The sequence below is a fragment of the Parasteatoda tepidariorum genome, chromosome 11, assembly GCF_982258835.1.
Source record: "Parasteatoda tepidariorum strain Cologne lab strain chromosome 11, Ptep-v5.0, whole genome shotgun sequence".
Classification (NCBI taxonomy): Eukaryota; Metazoa; Arthropoda; class Arachnida; order Araneae; family Theridiidae; genus Parasteatoda; species Parasteatoda tepidariorum.
Genome location: NC_141765.1, coordinates 7818655 through 7834556, shown reverse-complemented (window position 1 = coordinate 7834556; position 15902 = coordinate 7818655). Strand labels below are relative to the sequence as shown.

Genomic DNA, 15902 nt, shown 5'->3' with positions numbered 1-15902 from the left:
AATAAATAATAATATATCTACATTATTTATTTAATCAGAATTTTATTAAAATAAATATATAAATGAATTTATTCCCTCTTTAAACTTACAGTCTTATAAACTATATTAAATTAATTATTATAATAAAATATAAATGCACTTATTTTTTTAATCTTATGAAAAAAATATTTAAATTAATTTTACTTTCCATTAGAAAATGAATAGCTACATATTTACATTATGTAATCAATTATATATTATTTTTTTTTAAAATTACGAAATGAATTATTTTAAATCGAAAAACATATAATGGGAATTTTTGCCGCTATAAATAATTATTTGATATAATAATAATGATAAAACTTACTTTAATTTCAAATTAGGAGTTAAATTCAAAAGTATCTGTACATAGTTCTCAAAAGATAGTTCTCTGTATCGCTTGAGTTTTATCTACATTTTTATTAGTTTTACATTTTTATTAATTTTTAAGTATCAACTGAATATATATAAAGCTGCTTATTTCTATAGAATTCAATCATAATTTTATTAAAAAAAATATTAATAAATTTATTTTCCCCTTTAATGCTTATAATGTTATCAACTATAATAAATTAATAAATATATTGAAATATAAATGTACTTATTTTTTAATCTCATGAAATGAAAAATATTTGAATTAATTTTATTTTCTGTTAGAAAATAAATAACTACATATTTATATCATGTTATCAATTGGGTATAATATGAAAAAAACACAACTACTTCGATTTAGTAGGAACAACATATGACGCAATGCTAAACGAATGGAATTTAGTTGCTGTTTATTTAGTTATTGTTATTAGTAGTTGTTGTTATTTGTTTTAGTTGTTGTTGGTTATTTAGTTGTATTTAGTTTCAATAACTTTTTTTTATAATGCAATAAAATCTGGCGAGCAGCTATTTAAACGATCGAACACTTCGTTTGTTTATTTGTGGCTTGAAGTTAGGCTCGCAGAAAATGCCGTCCATGGGTTAAGTTTAGTAGGAACAACACAACCTGTGACGTAGGCTATATTATACCCAATTGGGTGGGTATAATATGAAAAAAACACAACTACTTCGATTTAGTAGGAACAACATATGACGCAATGCTAAACTAATGGAATTTAGTTGTTGTTTATTTAGTTATTGTTATTAGTAGTTGTTGTTATTTGTTTTAGTTGTTGTTGTTTATTTAGTTGTATTTAGTTTCAATAACTTTTCTTTATAATGCAATAAAATCTGGCGAGCAGCTATTTAAACGATCGAACACTTCGTTTGTTTATTTGTGGCTTGAAGTTAGGCTCGCAGAAAATGCCTTTCATGGGTTAAATTTAGTAGGAACAACACAACCTGTGACGTAGGCTATATTATACCCAATTATACATTAATTCTTTTAAAAAAAATGCAAATGAATTATTTAAAATCGAAGAGACATATAATGGGAATTTTTCCCGCTACAACTACTTCATTTTATTATTTGATATTATAAAATTGGTAATAACTTGCTTTATTTTCAAATTAGGAGTTGAATTCAAAAATGCCTATAGACTTTAATGGATACCATTTACAAAACGGTTACGGGACATGATTGCCTGAATGAACATCTCCATACAATTGGTATTTTCGACTCCCTTCTTTGTTCATCTGGGAGAACCTCTGAATAGAGCTCATCTGCGTAGATTTGGGAAACTTCGTGGCTCTGCCGACTCCGCGTATTGGAGAGCTAGAGAACGTCTGATAATCAATATTCGTAATTGCTTGCTCATTGTTTCGCATTATCTTGTTTTTATAAATGTAATATGCCTTGCCATTGGAAATAAAAAAACATTACAAAGCGTGGGAGAGCTGGGATCAAGCTCGAACAAGATTTATCTTGTTCTGTGACGTATGGGTATTGAATTCCGTTCTCTTTACAGAAGGGTTTGAAGTCAAGCATACCATATTATCTGATTTTTCTGAAGTAATACCTTGCTGTTTTTGACAGCTATAGGATAGCGTAGAATTCACTTCATTCATATCTCACTTCCCGAATTCTTTATTTTGTAAGTAATAAACTTTTGTTCCATATGGAACTTAATTATACATTGTTCGCAGAATCATGCCTGAAGATCTAAGTCCATTGACATACTATTTCTACTTCGGAGATATTATTTGTATAGAGCTAAGAAAATATATATTTCAGATTTTTAATATATTTACTTGATTCTTTAATACATTTTTACTATCACTTCTTGTCAAATTCGTAGATAAACAAAGAAGTTACGTCGTACATAATAAAAGAGTTAGGAATGATATTGTAAGTTCTAAAAGGGAATTAGTTATAATACGGTTGTGAAATATAAATTCAAATAAAATTGAAGTAAAGGTTTAATATTTTGTGATGATTCTTTGAAAAAGTGCGCACATTAGATATGGTATATGTGAAATGATATTAAGGCTATGAGATGAAAAATGAAAAAGATTACTATACGAAATGATAATTTTCGCACAAGACATCCCCTTTCGTGAATGACTGTAGGTTTTGATATCAAATCAGTGTTTTTGCCTGGTGTTCATCCTGGCCTGGTTTTCATCGCAGCTCAATTTTCGTGTCTAGCCTTAACGTTATCTATACAGGAAGTTTATAAAACGTTTCTACCTACTACGTTCTATTTTAAAGAAATTATTCCTCAGTGATCAAAAAATCTAACATGCTTTTCTTTGTTGGAAAAAAATTAGAGAATTAAAAGAATAACATGTTTTAAGCCCAAATCAAAAAAACAAAAAACAAAAAAAAACCTTGCATAAAAATGAAACACAAACATAAAAAACACATTTGATATCAGCAAAAAATTTTCGTACATTAACGGGAAAAAACGAGATAATAGAGAAGTTTTTGTTAAAAACTGATGAAAAATATTTAACCATTTTTAAAATTAAGAAATTTAAACTATAGTGTGAGTTTGAACAACAAGTGCAAAAAAATATTTACCTTAAAAATGTAATATTGTAATATTATAAATTATGAAATATTTTCTTGAAAGTATTTTAACATAATGAACCAAAGTAATGTGAGTTAGATATATTCAAGTAAATATTAGAAAATGATGATGTTGTAAATAATTGAAATACATAAAGTGTAAAATATAGTTTTGAAAGTTAAAAGCATAGATGCACAGTATATAACTAACATTTTTAAAAGTAAGTTAAGCATTGAAAAGAAGATTAATATGCACATTCACTTCCAAAAATTCTTAAATTTGAATTATTATCTGAATTGTAACGTCCTACTGGTTTTATTTCTGCCCCTTCATAATATTAGTATTACGTTTTTCGGGTTGCGATGTCAGTTATCATGCACTTGTACTTACTCTGATGTCGCTATTTATGCGTGAATGTAAGAATTAGAATAAATTAATAGCCTTAAATTTACTTTATATTTAATATAAATGTGTTTAATATAGATAATCTTAATAATATTATTATTAATATTATTTAATATTAATTAATATATCTATAAACAAATAGATAAAATTAGTGAAAATTATCTTAATTAAATTTATATTTAGTAATAATTTGTATTAGTGTTAAATAAAAAAGAAAGAATATTATATTTGTTGTGTGTATTCATATGAATTAATAAATGATTTTAGAAAGCATCATATATTAAAAAAGTCTAAGATTTATTGTAAATAAAAGTATTTGATTTCATATATTTACCTAATATAAATTAAAAAATATTATGTTTTTAATAATGTATATTATTTAATCATATGAAATGTTTATTAATAAAGAATTTTTTAATATACATAATTTTTAAATGAGTATAAAATAAAATAAATAATAATAGCGGGTATAAATGATAACGGGTAAAAATATTGTTAATTAATATCTGTAATTGATTTTTTTTAAAATTAAGTGAATAAAATTAAAAAAAACCTTTTTATTTAAAAAATTTAGAATTACTTTATGCAGTTAAAGCAATAAAGAAAAAAGAAAACAATGGAAATAAAAATATGGTCACCAAAGCCGACGTCTTCAGGGGGTACCAGCTCCGGAAGCCATAGAACAAAACCTTTTCTATTGAGAGAGCCAGACAAATGTCAAAATTTGCTCCCTCAATACCCCGAAGGTTTTGCAAAAGTCCATGAAAAATACAAGAACGACATAAAATCAAATCAGAAGAGAAATTTCGAACAAACTCCTGAGAATATAATACAAAAATGAAAATACAAAAACTCACAGTAAACTAGTCAAACAGCAATTTCATGAAACTTCCAGTCATGAATAAAATAATTCTTGATAATGAATTTCTATTTTGCCCAGTGTGGGGATCAAACCTGCGCCAAAAATATTCTAAGAACATCTGTCATATACTTATCTTTTAGATGCTTGTAGGAAAAAATGAGTTCCACAACCTACTTATTTAACAGGTGTCAGTGTTCATCCTCCTGTGATAAGGAGGCCTTACTTAATTTTTACTCTCCCCTTTCCACTTTAATTTTTATTTCTATTCTAAATTTTTCTACTTAACTTTTTTTTAATTATAATTTCTGCTTTTGTTACAACATTACTTCATTGATTTAAAATTATTCGTCTACATCAAATACACTTCATCATTTTCATTGATATGTTTTACGTTATTTTGTAGTTTCACAGCTACCCCTTCCTTCACAGCTTTCCCTTCAACCTTTCCGTTCTGATTTTATCTAAGAGATTTTTTTACGCGTTATTATTTAAAAGTAATAGGAATGAAAGTTATAATTTAAAAGTAATGGGAATATTTATTCATTTTCTCAATTATTTTTGTTCCGGCACTTAGAGATTTTTTCGAGTCTCGCAAATTTTATTGCGTTTTTAGTTTTAATACGTGAACTAATGTTCTTGTCGAAACTTTAAAGTTGATTTTTTATCAAAAATGTGGTACTTTATCACTTCAGAATTGCGTGGTTATTTATTTTTCTTGCAAAAACTTATTATTTTTTGTAAATTTATTACTTTTGTTAATTTATTAATCCTCAATTTTCACTTGGGAATTTTTAGTTAATTCTGTTATTATTTTCTAGTTTAACAATTTAGAAAAACTAAATGAGATTCAACCTTGTGAATTTCATTTCCAATTGTTACTCACTCGCTGTATGTGTGAACGTAATATCTTTCTTTTTTTGTGACAGTATGTCGAGTAACAGAATTATTAGAACTCATGCATTATTTAAAAAATGCATTTTTATACAAACACGTGAGCAGATACAATTCCCTTAATCACATGCATGTTTTCTTGAAATTTTTACGCTAATGTTACGTTAGATTTTTAGCCACCACCAAAAACTAATATTAAATTAATTAGCGTTGCCATTCTCAAAACATAATAATAAACCAAAACTCGGACGGGCAGAAATAAAATGACTTCCAGTTTAAGATACATTTTCGTTCTATTGATATACGTTCTATTGATGATGTCACTTCCGTCCCTTAGATCTCGCTGTATACTACTACAATGAGAAAAAAGTATGTTAAAAGCTACCAGAATATGGAAAAATTTACCATGCTTCTGGATCTATGGGAACTGTGGAAATAAGTAGTTTCCAGTTATAAACTTTAGTGTTTGAGTTTTCTTTTTTCAGATTCGTTTCCAGGATGGAAGTAAAGAAAATTCAAGAAACAAGCATTCAATCAATGTGACGTACGAAATCGTTATCTATAAAAGAACGAACAATTTCTTCTTTCATGCCGGTGGAGAGGGATGAGCAGCCCACTCATCTTTTGAGTCGATGGCCGATTGTATGATATTGTGGATGATGATCCTTTATATATTTGTATATTCAATTAGAATTTTAGATTTAAGTTAAACATTGAAAGTAATAATAAATGTGTTCCAGTTTATTTGTGTACTTCATGATTTTTAGCATACTCTGCTTTGTGAGTTAAATCGACAGGAACTCCAAAAAGCGCGATAATTTTTACCGAAGCGATTTGGTAAAATTACGTAATTTTGATTAATAATTTAGATGATTTTGAAAAAAATTAACAGCAAAATATAGTTTTATGATATATGTGATATAATTTGACAATTTTAGCATTGATACCTTAGAGCATGGCATAAAAATAATTTATTTGTTTCAATTATTTTTCATTTATGCATTTTTTAATGTGGCAACAAGAACTATAGTTTTGAAAACTAGAATTTGAATGTAAATTTCTACCATAAGAAAGGAAAAGTTGCCGAATGAAGGATTAATATACCGTATTGTTTGGTTTTATTAAACACATTTTTTTTACTAGAATTGTCATATAGTATGGTAATTTACCGAAATTTTTTTCTTCGTAAAATTTACTGTTAAAATGGGTTTTAGGAAAAATGGATTTTACGGATGGATTTACCGTAATTTTAACCAAGATTTTTTACAGTGGGAGCTTGATTCTCTTTCTCAGATATTTCAGACTTCAGTTAACTTTTCTTTATTTATTTTATTTTTATTATTTAAAATTATCTTGCATCAAATTAACTTTCATTTTAAAAATGTTAATATAAACTCAATGTTCTGCTTTGTGAGCCTTACTTCAAACATTTCTGAGTTCAAACTTAGTTCCAGTTAAAAGTATCTTAAATTCCAGCCGAAAGGCCGAAAAGAGTAAAATTAATTATTATATTTTATTACATAAATATTCTATTAACTGTAATTACTCATAGATATAGCTAGCTACTCAGAACTATAATTATACAAATCATTAAAAGTAATACTCTTATTTGGGATTTTTCTTCCCTCTAAAAAATTTAAAAAAACAATTAGATATTAAACAATTTTATTTTTAATTTAGATATTTTAAAACTTTTGCGTCGATATTTGATATCAATAAAGTTTACTATTCTCTAGAATAATGCTTCAGCATAATTTAAGGTGATAAACTAGGTATCTCAATTAATAGCACACCTCAATCAAGGCTTTGTGACATTTTTTTTCTTCCAAATTTCCCTTACCCTTTAGAATATTGTTTTAGTTACTGTATTATTACGCTGATGGTTAATGGTAAATCATTCAGAGCTCTACATTGCACTTTTTGCAAGCTATCATAATAAATAGATAAATAAAATAAAAAGAAGTGTCCAAATTAAAAAACTTTTCATTTATTTTTGAGTCATTCAGTGCTTAACGTGTTTTTGCCTTTGAATACTGCATAGTCAAAAGCACATACCTAGGACATTGACCTAAGTTTGGATAAAGGGTACTTTTCAGGACTGATGTCGATTGAGTTAATGATTCAAGTTTGAAAAACTTATGATTGTATTTTCTTTCATATGGAGAAAAGAAGGAATTTATTTTTAATTTGATTTCTTTCCTAATATATGGGCTCATTTTTTTAAAACTCATGTTTTTTAAAGCTAATTAGCTTTTTCCCTAAAGTTTATTAATATATATTCCTCAGCACACATAGTTTGATAAAGGGCTACGTCTGATAGGTTGGAACATTGATAGTAAACATGTACCTTAACTGAGAGTTTTAAAAAGAGGTTAACATCTCCAAGTAATCCAAATAAAGGTAAAACATTTTCATTATGAATTTGTAAAATAAAAATTTGTACCACCATTTAAGACTTCGTTGCACTGAAAAATGCTGTAAGTGAAGTGCTACTGTGAGAGCAAAAATAAAATCACCAAATATTATTTTTCCCTAAATATGAATAACAAAAGCTTCCTTGAATAGATTGAAATTGTATTGAGTAGTATAATATGATGATTCGTAATTATGCACAATTTAATGATTTTAATTTAGGAATAGTAGTGCTTTAATTTTGAAGCTGTTATTAAGAACTTCTGATTTCAATATTTTAAGTATTCATTTTATACCATAATGAATAGAATAACCTTGCTTGTTTTTTGAAAGGAAGCTTTGATTTTATGCGTGTTCCTACTATAACCAAAATAAATGCATATAGTGTCGTTTAGAGTTAACTTAATACAAATCCAGTTTCTTATTTTAATGTGATAATCACTTACAGTAAAAAATGCTTATTGTTAATACTAATTGTAATTCAGTAATCAAGTATGTAATTACTGGAATTTACAGACACGCTTCGAACACATTGTGCCTTAACATTTCGTTCAAATTTGTTTCAACCATAATTTTGTGCAATGTTGAACAATATTATTGCATTTCATAAATTTGAGTACATGATACAAATGTTCAAATCAAGCGGAAACTTGGCTCTATTTAATGAATTATTAAAGTTACAGCTAATTTACAATGTATTACCGGGTAACAATATTCGGGCTCAAAGTATCAAATATAAAGTTCAAAGTACCAACATTAAGGTTCAATGTTGAACCGTAAAAGTTTAAGAGGAGATTTCAGTACTTTAATTAAGTGTAATTAAATTATTTTCATATAACATTATTGTTTAAGAAATTTATTTAAATAATAAAGAAAATAAAGGAATAAATGCGAGGTACTTGTACATTTTCTTTACATAAGCAGCAATTTTGTTTAAAAAAGAGTAAAAGTGTTATTCTAATAGATTTAAAGATTTCCCTCGTTCTGTCATGAAAATTCTGTAATTTTGATTTAGCAGCATTTAAATTTTTCTCTAATTAATTAAACTACGCATTGTTTATAAGTTATAGTATGTATAATATAATAAACATAATATTTATTTAGACTTATTTTCCCTTTTGTTAGACCAAATGAAAGAAATCGGAAAACATAAAACTTTACTATCCACTAGAATCATAAGACTATTTTGAAAAAAATTCCAACACTCACTTAAAGTGAAAGATAAAGCTGTCAAAATTGCAGTTTGTAAGGGACATCAAAGTAGCACATAAAAATTGTAGTTGTTATTTCGATTTCGCCAGACATTTTTTTACTAGACTATTTTGCGGAATATGGAAAATATTAAATTGGAATTGATTTTATTTATAGCGCATAGATCATTTTTAACTGACGAATAGCATTATGGTTATATTATCAAAGTAGTACATTTGTGGACGTCTGTGAGTTTCAATACAAATAGTAGTTTAAAGATAAACACAAGCATAGAGCGCACTTTACTGAAAGTAATTATTTTTAATACAAATGTGCCATTTAATGAGAATCTAGTGAAACTCTAGAGAAAGTTATGAACTTTCAGAATAGCTCATTTTATTAGTATCTAACATATACTGACAAAGAGTACCGTAATAATACCGTAGTAATAAATTAGTACTAGTTTCTCATCCGTAGATAATAAACAAAAATTTAGTTAACAAGAATATATTCTGAAATAGCCAAAAAAACATCGTTTTGAAGTTATGCTTTACAAATAAATTAGCACAAGTTATTTAAAACAATTGGACAGGAAAAATAACATAAGTTTAGAATTTGTGGGAAATACTAGTTGTTTCTGGTCTTTTTTATTCCTCAAAAAATGCAAAAAATTTACGACTCTTTTGAAAGTTGGTTACGTTATTATAAGTTTTAAAAGTAAATAAACATATCTTCAAAGTCACGTAGGGGAGTGTCGGGTACCCGCCCACTGTCAATTTCATATGTATGGAATATTTTTTCAAATCAATGAGCCATCGGACTTTAATTGTTATATTAAAGATGGATAATTTTCAAAGTTTCAAGTATTTATGCAGCTGGTAACATGGTAAACAATAGTTTTGAAAGTATGTTGACTACAATAGTCATGAAATTAAGAAAAATTGGTTGAATGTTTCGATTAAACTTCATTTTAATACTAAAAAAATAATTTTTTCTATACATACAGCATTAAAGTATGTAGTCTTAAGTTTAATTTGCACAAAGAAAGAAGTTTGTATGTGAAAAATTGTTCGAGTAATTACAAATTTACAAAAAAATTGGATTTCGGGTAGCCCCGCCCACATGAATGTCGGGTATCACCGCCCAATTTTATTTCGTCGATAAATGTTCGGTTGCAAAGAATATTATTTTATTGCTTCAAATTTGAATGTTATATGCATTTTTAACAACAAATATTGTTGTTATTAAATGATAGAATTCACTAAAAGTATATAAATATGTAATAAATAATATAATTTCGCGATAAGAATGATAAATGAGGTTTATCTATTGTCAATACATTGGTCATTTTCATTTACACCTGAAAAAAACAGTCAAAAAACATACTTTTTGTAACTGGGCGGGGCTACCCGACACATTTTGAAAAGAGCTGAAAAACATGTTTTTTTAAATTTCTATTTTTTTAAGTTAAACTATTCTTTTTTTGGTTTACTCTTTTTGCATTATTTAATTAGATGATAAAACAATAGAAACATACAAAAATATTGATTATTACTCAATATTATACAGAAATATAAGCAATACTCCTTAAGTGGGCGGGGCTACCCGACTCTCCCCTGAGTGTTTTCTAAATCAAGTTTAGGAATTGATTTATTAAAAATTGTGATGGCCTTTGAATTTGATTTTGGGAAAAGTAGATTATGTTTTACTTCAACTACAACAAGGTTTTGTAATATTTGCCTAAAGGTGAATGTAATGTACACAAAAATGTAAAAGTTAATACAATGAATAAGTTTAACAGTTAGAAAGTGCAGCAAATGTATCAAGCTTTTTTTATTATAATTCTTACACTAGTTCCTTTATTTGTTCTACTTTCTTCAGCATAATACAAAAAGATGTCTTTTTCTTTAAAATTATTATTTAATAATGACTATAGCTAAAAAACATTTTAAGTTTGATTTCCGTTCATGTTAATTACTTTTTTATTTAATTTAAAACTTGAGAAAGTTCGATTAGCGACTTTTTATCCATATCTCAAAAATAAAAATAATAGAACTAACAACAATAAGCAACAAATATAGCATTACTAAAAGAAAACACAAATATTTTTAATTCTAAATAAATAAAACTTCTTTGAAAAGCACGAGGTAAAAAGCAGCAGAAATTTCAGAAAAAAGTAGCAATAAAGGAAACGAAGGAAATAGAACTAAAAATATGACCACCGAAGCCGATGTCTTCAGGGGGTACCGGCCTCGGTAGCCATAAAAACAAAACCATTTCTAATTGAGGGAGAAGTAAATGCCTAAATTAACTCCCTCAGTACCCCGATAGTTTTGTACATTTGCTTCTCCCTCAATTAGAAATGGTTTTGTTTTTATGGCTACCGAGGCCGGTACCCCCTGAAGACATCGGCTTCGGTGGTCATATTTTTATTTTTATTTCCTTCGTTTCCTTTATTACAATTAATATAGCACACCGATTAATGCTGTATTCGAACATGGAGAAAATATTCTCTTAAAAGTATCGTACTATATAGTAATGAAAATTCTGGTTAAAATAAACCATAAATCTGGTCAAATAAATCAAAATGTACTGTAAATGAACCATTTCTTTGGTAATTCATATGTTAGCGGTTTTTCCGAAATTCTGACTCTCAAAATTATATTTCTTGTTACCACATAACTAGTAAAAGGTACAAATCTTAATACTAAATATAACCGTATAAATGGTTTTTACGCCATGCTCAAGGTATCATGATAAAATGAGCAAAGTTTGCCCCATTTACCGAATTTAAATCGCATATTTTAAAACCATATTTTGATGTTAATTTTACCAAAATTATTACTAAAGTGATTTGCTAAAAATTTCCGAGCTTTTTGGTGCTCTCATAGAGGCAGAGACCCGGTAAATGTTACCATAAGCTGGTAGTTTTGACCATATTTTTTCTCACTGCATCAATATAACTCGCGATTCTCATTGGAGTAATCGAATGAGAATTGCTCTAAGAAATTGAATTTTCTTCAAGTTAGAATATAAATAAATAAACAAATAAATAAATAAATAAATAACATCTTTTTACTTATTGTACAACATCAAAAATTAATAAGATAAGTAGATAAGAGATTATAAGAGAAGCAAGTTAAATACTGTTATGTTGAACAGTAGAAAAGTCCTCTCAATTTCTCATTAAATATTTTTCTTGTTGTACTGATAAATTTATTTTTTTAATTGTTAATGAGTTTAAAATATTGAGCGCACGATTAAGCTATCTTCTTTCTTTATAAGCATGTTTTAGAAACCATTATTAGTTTTAAATTTTACAGTCTTCTAGATGATAGTTGGAATACAAAGGATAGTGAACCTCTGTTTTGTATTAAATTGTATAAGGAAAGCATGCTTTGTGTTAAAATAACATATTGTACCAAGTAAAACATGCTTTGTAATAAGAGTTTCACCATTATTAGGTATTTTTAAAGAGCTCAAATGCAAGCCAAGGTTGATAGTTACCGTAACAAAACAATTTACCGGAAGTAGGTTATTTTATGACAACCATTTTATACAGCCAACCAAATTTCAAAATTCAGCATAAATGAAATGAACTCTAATTAATGCAAATAAATTATTTAGCTAGTTAAATGAATTGATATATGAAACGACTTAAAACAACATGACACCGAGACCGAGTTGTAAAGAAAACATGGCGTCTTAAGCAAATATCGTTCAGTTTACAATCACAGTTAAAGTTTTGTGTCTTTTACCAAATTTTGGTGCAGCCAGTAGCACCATGGGAGTATTTCTCGACCATATTTCACAATTTATGGTGTAACTAAAATAAAATGATCCTCTATTTAACTAAACTTTGGTATAATGGCAAACTTTGTACCAAATACTGGTTAAAGATTTACCGACCTTTTTTACATTGTAGGTGATCAAGATATACAAAATCTCTTTTTAAAGTGAATTTGATAATCATCATATATTGATATATTGGTACAATTACTGTAAAAATTACGATCATACCTGCAGTTGCACGTTTGTTGATAGGAAGGACCATCGCTACAGCAGGAAGGTCTTTACTAGAAAAGTTGGATTCAAAGGGGCTTTAATCCTCCAACGATCCTTAAAAATGATTACCTTCGTTATCATGACTCATAAAAAAGACAGTTTAAATACTTTTAGAACTTTTAGAGATATATTTTCTATTCCGTATTAAACAAACTCTATTCTTTAGTAATTTGCAAAATAAATATTAAAATACTTATATAAATTTAATACACTTCAAAAAATAATTATTTAGTTTATTTTTCAAGAAATATTAGTAAAAGTATTAATTTGATAATAATTTAGTTTTATAACTTTAAAATTAATTAATAAAGCAAATGTCAATTAAAGATTAGTGTAACAAATAATACCTTCTGGAAAATAAAACTTATATTTTATTTTAATACAGACATGCTTAGATTTCTACGTAATCCCTTATTTAATTAATATAAAAAGCAATCAATTCATAAGGAAATTAATCCTATAACCACAAAGAACTTTTCAAACGTTAAAGAAAACAACCACTAATCTTAAAAATAAACACGAATAAAGTGAAAAAGTTAAATTTTACTTACTTATTTTCTAGTATAATAAAACCAAATAACCTAAGCTCCTCCTTCTGTCACCTAAGAAGAAATTATTGCTAAAAATAAACATTTTAAAAGCTGATCAAAGTCATTTTACATGAACTTTGCTGTGAGTAAATGACTCGAGGTTACAAAACTTCTTGAAGTTTGTTGACAACGTCAGCTCTCTTAACACATACAGGATGTGAATTGATAAGTTTCTATTTATTTGAGTTGTACTATTGACAAGTTTCTGCAAACGAGTCATAGTTTGATATCAAAGAGATCTTTGATGATCTTACCAAAATAAATCTAAGTGTTTAAAATGTAAGATTAAATGTACTTTAGCATAAATTAAAATATTTTTGAATGTACTTTACATTAATATAATTATTGATATCAATTACTACTTTATAAGAAGTAATTTAGATAAATTTTATTAATGTGATTGTATAACGTATATTTGGAATCATTTGTTGTTGACGTATGCAATGATTCCAAATATACGTTAGGCAGAGGGGCTGCGAATGTTTTTGTTTTCCAGTGGCGCCATCTATGGCCAAGAATTCAACTTCTGCTGCACCCATACGTCACACCCGCTTATAGGGCGGACCCTTTCATACATCTATTCATTCATCCACAGATCGCAATTTTGACCTGAATCAGAGAAAAATCAATCTCCAATTCAGTTATTCGTTTGCTGGCTACATAAAATGAAGCTCAATTTTACAATATTTTGTTATTTTCACTAGCTTCAAATATTAGTAGAAAGTTGCACCAAAAGTTGGTGTTTGAAGAAACGAAACACCTATTTTCACTCTTTACTTTCATAAAAGCGGAGGAAGTTTGCACCATTATTAGGCACTCTTGAACCTCTCAAATGCAGGCCAAGGTTGCTTTTTACTGTAAAAAAACTATTTACCGCAATTAGGTTATTTTATGACATACCTCTAACCATTTAATACCGTAACCAAATTTTAAAAAAGCTACATGAAACAAATGAACTTTAATTCCTGCAAAAAAAACATTTACCTGCCTAACTAAGTTGATACAGCATGCATTAATCTCCCCGATACACCGAGATCGAGTTGTAAAAAAAACATGGCGTCTAAGCAAATATCGTTTAGTTTACAGTCACCGTCAAAGTTTTGTGTCGTTTATCAAATTTTGGTGCCATCAGTTGAACCATTGAAGCTTTTCTCGATCATACTTCACAATTTATGGTGTAACTGAAATAAACAAATCTTTCATTTAACTAAACTTTAGGATAATGATTAACTAAACACCAAATACTGATTAAGGATTTACGGAGTTTTTTTTTTACAGTGTATAATGTATAAGCTGCTATTCCAAAAAATGTCTCAATAAACAATTGCGGTCAACATTTTATAGATGATATATTACATCCTTTATTCTTACACTGGATTAAAGTCGTTTCGTGCAATTTTCTGTCTGCATTTAATTGAAGGTCAATTTTTTTCCAGAATTCTCTAAAAGCTTAGTATGAAGTATTGCTCAGAAAAAATATCTCATTGAGTAAAATTTTAAATCAATGATTTAAAAAGAAAAAAATTGTTTGAAAAGCATGTCTTAATAGGTAGTATTTGTTAAAAATATTTAATTCTGGCTATAGAAACTTCTGATAAGCATCACATTCAAATTAAATTCCTATTAAGTATAATGCTGTTTTTATTGCTTTTTAAATTTTAAATTTGAATTTTTGGTAACTTTCATTTTTATTTCTCTTATTAATGATTTACGATCAAAATGTTTTTTTTGTTATTTAGCATTATAAAAAAGATATACGTAAAAGATTCGTAGTAAGATGTACTTTTTTTAAAATTTCAAATTAGAAGAGTCTCGTGTTCACCTATGGTCACGACCAACTTTTCTCCGTCAATTACAACACTGAATGTCTATTATTTCTGTTATTATACAGCACTGAATAACTATTATTATTTCTGTAATTTAACCATAGACTAACTATAACAAACAATTTAATAGATTTTGGTCTAGATGGTATGCATCGAAAGGGATTTTACATGAAAAATTACTAAGAATATCAGGAGTTCCATTTAAAATTACGGAGAATAAAAAACTTAAAGTGTCTGTTAAAATACAGAAAAATATTTGCAAGTGAATCAGCAATTTTACTGAAATCGAGAAAGCATAACTCTATAATTTACTTTCTGGTTCTAGAACCGCTAGAGACATTGCACTAGTGTGGAGTGCCAAGAAACAATAAGAGAAAGTGCAAATCGATTAACACGAGAAATTTAATCCATGTGGAGCCAGTGACATACGAAAACCCTACCCACCATGCTACTTGGGTGGGCCTATGAAATAAATAACAGTAGATTTGTATGCATTTGAAAGAGAGTCCTTTTGAGAGAAATGCACTCAGTTTACGAGATTCCATACCTCAGTAAAAGAGAAACTCAGTTAAATGCTTTCGAACAAGAGCTAATGTTCTGACAGATATTCTTGTTTTACCCTGCCTGTATTTATACTGATTTTTGCAGTGTAGTGAACCAACATGCTCTTTTAATGTTTAAATCTTAAAATTAATATATT

At 27.5% G+C, this 15902-nt stretch overlaps 1 long non-coding RNA gene across 1 annotated transcript in view; it reads right to left on the bottom strand.

The window, feature by feature from the left end:
• LOC147801216 (uncharacterized) overlaps positions 1–15902 on the bottom strand; it is a 62556-nt gene that overhangs the window by 16121 nt on the left and 30533 nt on the right. The window contains exon 2 of the long non-coding RNA XR_015430526.1: positions 13338–13388. This is a non-coding gene — a long non-coding RNA (uncharacterized LOC147801216). The remainder of the gene's footprint in view (positions 1–13337; positions 13389–15902) is intronic.